We start from the raw sequence: 11,206 nt of genomic DNA, 5'->3' as shown, positions 1-11,206 counted from the left end.
GAAGTTTATAACGCCCGGGCGTGAAAATGAAAAAATAATATTTTTTCCACCAACATGATGTTTTAGTCCCCAATTTTTTTATTTTGACAAGGGTAACAGGAGAAATTGGACCCCAAAAGTTGTTGTCCAATTTGTCCTGAGTACGCTGATACCCCATATGTGGGAGAAAACTACTGTATGGGGACACGTCAGGGCTCGGAAGGGAAGTAGTGATGTTTTGGAATGCAGACTTTGATGGAATGGTCTGCGGGTGTCATGTCGTGCTTGGAGAGCCTCTGATGTGCCTAAACTGTTGAAAATCCCCACAAGTAGAGTTGAGCGACTTTAGTCGGATCGGGTTTCATGAAACAAAATTTGTTTCAGATGAAACTGGTCCGACTAGGGCAAAAAAAGTCGGAGTTTCGTCTGAAACCCGACCCCAATGCAAGTCAATGGGGAATAAAAGTAGGCATTGAGTGGATGAAAGCCCCTCTTACTTCGAGACAAGCGACCTCAAGGCTAGTTAGAGCATCAATGGGAAAAGACTCCGTATCGGGTGAAACTCAGAATTGAATCTAATGGTCCCGTTTATGAAGTACAGCCTGAGGGGGAAGAAGGGGCTCCTACCCTAGTGGTCTACCAAAGCAAGCTATATTCTTGCCTGTTGCGAGATCCCAACAGACAGGAGAGAGCGTCAAGTGTTCCCGAAAGGTCCACCCCAGCGACTTTCGATTGAGATGAAGAGGAACCACCTGCCTCACCCTCTGATCTGGACGGTCCACTATCCACTGGCTTAGGGGAAGTGTGAGAACCTGAAACTACCGAGATGGCTGCTCCATTGAACCTTGACACATCACCGCCGTCAATCGCCCAACCTGACTCGACTACCCAACCAGACTTACGACGCACGGAACGTACGACAGCTGGAATACCTCCCAATCGATATGAACAAGACCAGTTTATTTGGCAGTGGATCATTCGAGAGATGGAGGAGTGTCAACGTCTACTGCAACAACTCTCACCTGTGGAATGGCGAGATAAAGGAGAGGAGGAGTGTAAGGAGGAAGACTGGGCTATGGGTACCTGTACCGAGCCGGGTCCGGAACTGTTGAGGCTGCCTCCCATGTTGCCTGGGGGAAGAAATGAGGGACTGGACCAACCCCGTTTTAAAAGAAAAAGCGCACACAGTAGCAGGGAGTTTGGCATGAATCAGCAGCGGCGTGCAGCCGGTGAGCAGCGTGCTCTGTACTTTGAGCACTGGCACCGCAACAAGCTGCAGTCAGTACCCGCTGTCTACAGCGGGACAGCTGATGAGATGGGTGACGTGCGCTCTGTGGCTGCGAGTACCGCACACGTGTCGAGGAGAAAAGGCCAAGTACCGGACATACTCCTGTGACCTTCTCTGCCAGCTGCTGTATGCCAGCTCATATTTGACTCCGGAAACGCTGCGGTTTTGTTTGCTTCGGCCAGAAGATGGATCATCGTTGCAAGGACCCCCTCTGTCGAAATCTTCCCGGCCGTTGCCGGTGCTACGACCTCTGTGGGATCATCTGCCGTTTTGAAGCATAAAGAACACGATAAGTTCCTTAACTGGACCGCTGTTATTTTGCATTTGTCATTTCCATTACCTACCCCTTACTCGCTTATCTCCCTGCGAGGAGTTAATACCTTGTTAGATTAAATTGTTAAATCTTGTTAACCCTTGCTCTGCCTCCTGTCTGTCACTGCATCCCATTACCTGCTTACAGCTGTTTTGCTAGGTCTAAATTTGTTACAAAACAGGCAGTTCTTGAAGCCCACTCAGCTCAGAGAACTGCTCCTGCAGTGTGTCCTGCTGTCTCCATAATCATAATCATCATCATCATTATGATTCTCCATACATTGTTTACATTATTACTATGGGGGTCTGGCTAGTATAAACAGATGTTTATAATCATGGGTCTGTAATTTGTAGGGGTGTATAGAAGGGGACCTGCTCTGTCTGAAAGTTTTAGTGGGTCAAATCAAATTTTTAGAGGTCTGTATTTACTAAAGGGAATCACCTATAATTTTTGTAGGCGTGTTTTTTCTTAATTGAAGATATTTAAAAGCGTACAGCTAATAATGCAGTTTTTTGGAACTTCATATTTTCTTTATAATTCTCACAAAACTTTTGAATAATCATTAGCACTTGATGTAATTAAAATTTTAAAATCAGTTAGTCAATTAATGTACATAACACCATCTTCTTACTCCTCTCCCCCCCTTCCCCGCCCATGTACTTGGAGCTCGTATTTTGTGGAAAATCAAGAAACCCCCACCAGGCAGGTATTACAGATTACAGTAATCATCCAGCCTATGGGTGCTGGCTTCACTAGTGACACTTTCCTTGATACAGTGCTCTTAGATGCACACTCGAAACACATCCTGTCACTGCCCTCTTGGGAGTGTCAATTATATAGAACCTGTTGGTCCACAACTACTTAGCTCTCAGCCCAAGTTACTTTTCGGGAACTTCTGCAGCTTCAAACACTCAGGAAGGGCTGGAATAATTGGCTCTCTCTCAGAAAAAGGTAGCACTTCACAAACATACACTGCTCAGCACTGGTACTGACACTTCATCTCTGACCTGCTGAAGGTAAGGACTTCATACTTGTGCTTTAGCCTGATGGCACATATGCTCAAATAATTACATAGTAAGTCGATCATATATAGACTTTTTTGTATATTTTTTTTAGTACAGTCATTTCATCGTCTATTTAGGGTTTTACTTTATGACATCCTTGTATCTAAAAAGTCACTTTTAAATATTCTTGCATCTTAACAATACATAATCATTCATGTAAATGTACCATCACAACTTGTTTCCAATCAATCTGAACTTAATATTCACTCCAGTTGATACAGTGTTTAAACAATAGTTATTGTTGGAAATACAGTATATACTGAATATTTAGGAATTTGGTGTTGGGTTGACCTTGCCCATTCTTTACTTTGGGTCCATCTCAAATCTTTTATATGTGATTTTCTAGCTGCCGTCGAAAGGTTTTTTTTTTAAATGTTTTGTATATATATTAGCTGGATTAAGGTGTGAATGGACTGTTCTGTTTCCTGATGTGGTTCTCAAGATTATGAATAAACAGATGGTATTAATTGGCCTATAACTTTCGTATTGATACATGTTTTGGGGTGCAGGCTATTAGTATGTTTGTGGCATTGGTCTGGGACCCTTGGTAACCTTGAATGTGAGACAAGAAGCAGGAACGTCTTTTAGGATCATGTACTTTGAACGGCTCTGACGTTCAAGTAAACCAAACCACAAAAATGAATATAGGACCCAAGATATATGCATGTACTGTATATATACAGTCACAATCAAAATTATTCAACCCCCATTGCAAATCAAGTTTATTAGAATAATTTACAGACTCGCCTTTGCTTTTTGTATCCTTTTTCTTGTTTGTGCAAGGCTATGATCTTTTTTTAAAAACTTTTTGGACCACTGTCTTGCAACTGTACATTTTCTTATAAGTACATTTTATGGACAAAAGTATGGAAAAATACTACTTATTCTCTGAATTCAGGTTTTTCTCTCAGCCCCATTGCAATAGGTGTATAAAATAAACCACCTAGCCATAGAAATAGATAAACAAAATCATAGAAGTTGATTATAGTCTGAGCAATTACATTATAGATGCAATATCTACCAACAGGTTTATACCTATAAACAGCAACTCTAAAAAAGTTACAAAAATTACCCAAAATGATCAAAGCACCAATTGTGCGATAAAAAGTGTATACAATAGCTAGTCTATAGCAGGCAATAGAAATGTTTATCCTTAAATATCTCCTCCTGTTGGAATGACATGAGCCTGAAAGCGCATTTTGGCGCAAGCTTTCATCAAGCGTTGGCATGAGTCGGTGTTACAGGAACAGCCAGTTATTAGCGCAAACCTTCATCACTCCCTGAAATGACCATCACCATTACAGCAGAAGTAAACATTTATAGTTAAGCATTTCTATTGCACCATATGACTAACTAGTGTGTACATTTCTAGTGCTAACATCAGTGGCTTGATAAAAATGCATATAATTTTACAGAGCTGCTATTAATATTTACATTTGTAATATATAAGCCTATTGGTTTCCCATTTAATTGCCCAGACTGTAATGCACTTCTCCAATTTTGTTTATCCATTTTTATGCCAATTCAGTTGTTACCAGCCATCATCACAACCATACAGGAACCACAGTACTAATTAGACATAGTATCATATGTAAGCATTTATATCCAGGTACCTTACAAGTGATGTCTTCTCTGATTAGAGTTGTTCTCATTCCTTTTTTACTCCATCTGGTCAAGACATCAAAATGGCTTTTCACATCCACAGTTTGCCTTTGCAGACTTTTCTCTTCTCCAGCCTTGTGTAGCAAATCCCGACTCAGTGATCTTTTAAAATACCGTAAGTGGTATTAAATAATACCACCTGAAAAAAATATCTGCCCATGCTGTGCCCCTGAATAAATTATTGCCCCTCACTGGTTTCCCTATATAAAAATCATTACCCTACACTATCCCTCTTATTGAACATTTCTATAAAATATTGCCTCCTCACCATTCCACCTCATGAACTACAATGACCACAACATCCCCATTTATGGACTGTAACCACCACACTGTCCTCTCTTCTTATGAAGCATATTCATGTTCTGCAACTCCCACTTTGTCCCCCTTATGAACTACAACTGCCACAATGTCCCCCTTATGAACTTCAACCACCTCACTGTCCATCTTAATGAGGTACAGTATATCTGCCGCGCTATCAGCTCTTATGAACTGTAACCACTAACACCATCCATCTATATGAACTATAACTGACACAAAATCCATTGCTATGAACCCTAACCTCTACTCTGTAGCCACTTATGAACTATAACTACCACACTATCTGGATTATGAACTATGATGCCACATCATCTTTATGAACTATAAACACCACATCTTATTAATTATGATGCCACACCATTCACCCTTATGAACTAAAAAAATCGCCACACCCAGTAGTGTAGCTACCGGGGGGCAGAGGGGGCAGAGGGGGCAGAGGGGGCAGGGGGCCCACCCAGCGCAACGCTACAGATGCAGTTTGCGGCAGAGCATGGAGAGTCTGGCCGCTATGGGCCCCTGAGCAGGCGGGGGGGGACTGGTGCCAGCAGTGGGCCCTCCACCCGTCATCGCAGGGTCAGCGGTGTCGGCTACATGCCAACACAGCTGACCACATTGATGAGAGAAGGAGCGAGCGCTCCTTCTCTCATCATCCCCCTGTCAGCGTCTGACGTCACCGACTCTGACACTGACAGGGGGCGCGATGACGTCAGTACCCGGCGCCTGAAGTCGGAGATGAGCGGGATCAGCGCAGGAACCAGGAGGAAGAGAGGTGAGTATTTAGTTTATGGAGGAGTGGTGCATTATCCTACAGAGGGTGGCTATGGGGGTGCATATACAGAGGGTGGCTATGGGGGTGCATATGCATAGGGTAGCTATGGGGGTGCATATACAGAGGATGGCTATGGGGGTGCAATACAGAGGGTGGTTATGGGGGTGCATATACAGAGGATCGCTATGGGGGCTGCATATGCAGAGGATGGCTATGGGGGTGCATATGCATAGGGTAGCTATGGGGGTGCATATACAGAGGATGGCTATGGGGGTGCATATACAGAGGATGGCTATGGGGGTGCATATAAAGAGGATGGCTATGGGGGGTGCATATACAGAGAATGGCTATGGGGGTGCATATACAGAGGATGGCTATGGGGGTGCATATGCATAGGGTAGCTATGGGGGTGCATATACAGAGGATGGCTATGAGGGTGCATATACAGAGGATGGCTATGGGGGTGCGTATACAGAGGATGGCTATGGGGGTGCATATGCATAGGGTAGCTATGGGGGTGCATATACAGAGGATGGCTATGAGGGTGCATATACAGAGGATGGCTATGGGGGTGCATATACAGAGGATGGCTATGGGGGTGCATATACAGAGGATGGCTATGGGGGTGCATATACAGAGGATGGCTATGGGGTGCATATACAGAGGATGGCTATGGGGGTGCATATACAGAGGATGGCTATGGGGGTGCATATACAGAAGGTGGCTACGGGGGTGCATATACAGAGGATGGCTACAGGGGTGAATATATACAGAGGATGGCTATGGGGGTGCATATACAGAAGGTGGCTATGGGGGTGCATATACAGAGGGTGGCTATGGAGGTGCATATACAGAGGGTGACTATGAGGGTGCATATACAGAGGGTGGCTATAAGGCTGCATATACAGAGGGTGGCTATGGGGGTGCATATACAGAGGGTGACTATGAGGGTGCATATACAGAGGGTGACTATAAGGCTGCATATACAGAGGGTGGCTATGGGGGTGCATATACAGAGGGTGACTATGAGGGTGCATATACACAGGGTGACTATAAGGCTGCATATACAGAGGGTGGCTACAACAGAGGGTGGATATGGGGGTGCATATACAGAGGATGGCTATGGGGTACATTATACTACAGAGGGTGGCTATGGGGGTGCATTATACTACAGAGGGTGGCTATGGGGGTGCATTACATTATAGAGGCTGCCTATGGGGGTGCATTACACTACAGAGGCTGTCTATGGGAAGTGCATTACACTATAGAGGCTGCCTATAGGGGTGCATTATACTACAGAGGGTGGCTATGGGGGTGCATTATACTACAGAGGGTGGCTATGGGGGTGCATTACATTATAGAGGCTGCCTATGGGGGTGTATTACACTACAGAGGCTGTCTAAGGGGAGTGCATTACACTATAGAGGCTGCCTATAGGGGTGCATTACACTACAGAGGCTGCCTATGTGGAATTCATTATACTATAGAGTCTGCCTATGGGGAATGCATTATGTACATTATAGAGTCTGCCTATGGGGAGTGCATTATACAATATAGAGTAAAAAAAAAAAAAAAAGGATTATTACGTTCTAGGGGACAAAATATGGGCACTGTTTTCTAGGGTACTTGCACCCAGCCTTAGTATTTTCCAGAGGGTTGCTTTAAAATTTAGAGGTCACACAGGGCCACACAGCAGGTGCATTAATAGGGTCACATACGGCAGCAGCGGATAAGCATTGGAGCATCAGCAGGATGAGGAGTTTGTGCAGGTTGGGAATAGTCCCGTTTTGGACACTGCTGAAAATGTGAGAAGTGAAACATGTCTTTGTTGTATTCTCTGTAGCCGAGTCCTGGCTGGAGAAGTTGTCATATCGGTCTGGGCCAGATGGAAAAGACGAAAAGTGAACGGTTCCTTCAGAAAGAACGTCAGCGGTAGGTTATTATCTGTAGCTGTGCTGTGATCTCTTATACAGTATGTTCTGTAGGACTGGTATCTACCATATGGCTGTAATATCAATGTTGGTCTTTATATAGCAATTATTTTCAGTAACAGCGCGGTCATCTGCTGAGGTTCTTCTCCACTATAAAGGTGCGTCACCCAGTTATAATCAAAGTTACCTGGTTAGGGGCCCACTCAGAAGTTTTGCCCCCCCCCCGAACCAAAACCCTAGCTACGCCTCTGGCCACACCAATTTTGTTTGATGCACTATGTGCAACAGCCCTGGTATAGGGCCATTCCGTTCACTGTTATCCACCCCCACGCAGTGTCCACAGCCGATTGAATAACCACAGACAACAGGTCTCGGGGAAAACAGCTGCTTTACTTCAGCAGAACGGGGAGCTATAACATGGAAGTAGTAGTTTACAGTTCATGTGGGGAATTCATGGCCAATACAGTTCAGGATTGGATTCTGACACAGAATTGAGGTTCAGGAGCTTTAACAACCTGTATTAGTTAGAATCAGTACTTGCAGGTAATTATAAGAAGTTCAAAGTCTCTTGGTGAAATTAAGGTAGAAGAGGGAATAAATATATGGCAATACTGTATGTACAGACCTAAAATCCTGTATTCACTTTCTCAGCTGGTCATGGTATGTGCAGAAATATACAATACTTGAAGCAAAAAACAGATAATTTCTGGTGAGGCGGGAGACCCTCAATTTCCTCAACACGCAGAGCAATAGGTTCTTCTGTACACATTTAGTGTGACCTAATGCTGTAGAAACACGCCTTAAACCGGACAGTGGGGATCCAGGATTAAAAAAAGGTTAAAAGTCGTCAGCCATCTTGGCTGTAGAAGTCAGGGGAAGATCCAAGGCACTAGGCCTGGCTGTAAGTCTTGAGATGAAGAGAAGGATGAACCTCCAGGCTTGGAGCCTGGAGGGGGTCAAGAGACCCCTCACATGAGGTCTGGTCTGGGTCACATCTTGAACCAGACTCCTCAGGGAACCTTCCAGAACCCTGTCTTGTCTCCACAGAGACTGGAGGTAGCTCCTTCCATTGAGCCTTGGTGACAGGGTCAATGACCAATAGGATAACTCTCAATTCTTGTGTCAGACTTCACATTATGAGATTAATATATAAATCTTGAATATATGAGATTAGTGAGTAATGGATTCATTTAAATCATATAACAGTAAGAGGATAACTTAGTGGTGAGGTGAGGTGTACAAAAGCTACTCACTGTCTAGGGTTACTTAAGGGGACATACCCAGTCTGGTCCGGCTCACTACATGTTATGATGCCACACCATTCACCCTTATGAACTACAAATGCCACACCAATTTGGTTTGATGAACTATGGCCTAAACACTGTCTTTCCTCCACATTGTTCTTTCCTTATTAACTATGGCCAACACTTGATGCTGTCCTCCTCCATTTCTCCACTGTTTCTCCTCATGCAATCATTGGCTAAGGTGTCAATCACTGTCATTGTAGCAGGCATAGCCCGATGGGACTTGTAGTCCCATCGGACGATGCCTGCACACACACACACAACCCCTGGCAGCCCACACAGACCCCCAGCAGCCCGCACAGACCCCCAGCAGGCCCGTACAGACCCCCGGCAGGCCCGCACAGACCCCCGACAGGCCCGCACAGACCCCCGGCAGCCGGCACAGACCCCCGGCAGGCCCGCACAGACCCCCGTCAGGCCCGCACAGACCCCCGGCAGCCCGTACAGACCCCCGGCAGGCCCGCACAGACCCCCGGCAGCCCCACACAGACCCCCGGCAGGCCCGCACAGACCCCCGGCAGGATCGCACAGACCCCCGGCAGGCCGGCACAGACCCCCGGCAGGCCCGCACAGACCCCCGGCAGGCCCGCATAGGCCCCCGGCAGGCCCGTACAGACCCCGCCTGCACACACAGACACGCACAGTGTCCGCCCACGGACCGCCCACACTCTTCCCCCACCCAAACTGGATGTGCAAGTAAAGAAAAGGGTTTTTTTAATTCTGATATTTGTGCCCCATTGACTTGCATTGGTTTCTGGTATCGGAATCGGCGATACCCGATACTTTTTGGGTATCGGTCCGATCCAATCCGATCCGATACTTCACGATATCGGATGGTATCGCTCAACACTATTGCTCACCTATCATAGCAATTTAAATAGTATTTAATATCATATTTAAATACAAAACTTAACATGGAGCCTGTAGAGATATCGGGGCAAACTTTATGTCTGAAAAATATTGATGATGGCAAAGGAAGCTTTACTACTGGGCAGGTCATTTGTTTGAAACTGAATTATTAAAAACTCCAGAATCTCAAGATTTGAAAACCTTAAGGATACAATTATACAGTACTCCTAGCAAAGGACTTGAGAGTTTGATGGGACTCAATGATGATAACATGGGGTTTTTGCATTAAAAAGATTCCTACTTTTACATATGCAGAAGATTTTCTGTATAAATGGAGTAATACATTTTCAGAGTGTTTCATTAAATTGATGGACTTGATTATTACTCATGAACAATGGATATTCAGCTTAGAGATTAAAACCTTACAAACATGATTGGGACTTTTTGAATTTATGAATCACAAGAACAATTTATAAATTTGGATGTGAAAATTAGTCAAAATTTTGTTGAACTAGAAGATATGATCATTAATTCCTTCGGGGCATAACATATTACTAACAAAATGCAGTGTATGTCTGGGAAAAAAAAGAGGGTACTGTTACTCCAAAATCTGCATTGAGGAACGTACATTAAATTGCAGAGAAATGGTAGAAAACATGCTTCTGGTTGTTGAAAAATTGTTTGCTTGGGTGACACAGATGACTCATAAAATACTATGGTATTCTTTCATCTCATTATTAGAGTTGAGCGAAACGGGTCGAAAAAATTCAAAAGTCGCCGACTTTTGGCAAAGTCGGGTTTCATGAAACGAAACCCGACCCTAGGATGAGGTCGGCCACGAGGTCGGCGACTTACGCGCCAAAGTCGCGTTTCAAAAGTTTGTTTTGCGCTCTTTTTCATCCAATCAGGATCCACGGACACTGTGGGCAACGTGATGACATAGGCAGGGGTCACCACCATCTTTCAGAAGGGCATGCAAGTGATTGGCTTGCTTTGGTGGGCGTCACAGGGGGTATAAAAGGGCGTGCACGCCGACCGCCATCTTACTTCTGCCGATCTCAGTATAGGGAGAGGTTGCTGATTCTGTAGGGAGAGCGTTAGGCAGGGAAGAAGACAAAAAAACTGCTTCTGCTGCTAGCGATTTGGCCTGCACAACACACCAGTCACTGTGTGTGCAGTGCAAGGGGAGGCTATATAGTGGTGTATCAGTGGTGTTGGTTGTTGGGCTGCCTTCTAAGGCTTCCTGACATTCCTGCATTGCTGTTTACCCACTGCTCCGCAAACTGCTTTTTTAAAAGCAATCCCAATTTTTTTTTTTGTCCTGCTGAGAAGAAAAAAAAACTGCTTCTGCTGCTAGCAATTTGGCCTGCACAACACACCAGTCACTGTGTGTGCAGTGCAAGGGGAGGCTATATAGTGGTGTATCAATGGTGTTGGTTGTTGGGCTGCCTTCTAAGGCTTCCTGACATTCCTGCATTGCTGTTTACCCACTGCTCCGCAAACTGCTTTTTTAAAAGCAATCCAATCTCCCTTATCCTCTAGTCACTTTTGTCACAGCTGTGCCATCGAGCCTGTGACATAGCGCTCAGATATCAGTGGGCCTCACACAATCCAAAAGTGTCCAGTGTCCAAAAGTGTGTGCAGAGATTCAAAATCTCCCTTATCCTCTAGTCACTTTTGTCACAGCTGTGCCATCGAGCCTGTCACATAGCGCTCAGATATTCATTGG

General features: G+C 45.0%; 1 protein-coding gene across 3 annotated transcripts in view; it reads left to right on the top strand.

The window, feature by feature from the left end:
• Positions 1 to 2,446: 2,446 nt before the first annotated feature.
• The window catches only part of LOC141099895 (proton channel OTOP2-like), a 98,059-nt gene continuing 89,299 nt past the window's right edge, over positions 2,447 to 11,206 (top strand). For 2 of the 3 annotated variants that reach the window (XM_073587981.1, XM_073587980.1), the window contains exon 1: positions 2,447 to 2,596. The gene's annotated coding sequence lies outside the window, so the exon portion shown is untranslated. Of the gene's footprint in view, positions 2,597 to 7,236; positions 7,326 to 11,206 lie in introns of those variants that run through there. The other variant, XM_073587982.1, reaches the window with a different exon arrangement.

The sequence above is a fragment of the Dendrobates tinctorius genome, unplaced genomic scaffold (assembly GCF_039654945.1).
Source record: "Dendrobates tinctorius isolate UK_male_01 unplaced genomic scaffold, ASM3965494v1 ptg000103l, whole genome shotgun sequence".
Lineage (NCBI taxonomy): Eukaryota > Metazoa > Chordata > Amphibia > Anura > Dendrobatidae > Dendrobates > Dendrobates tinctorius.
Note: the sequence above shows the minus strand (reverse complement) of the source record. Positions and strands in the feature narration are given on the sequence as shown.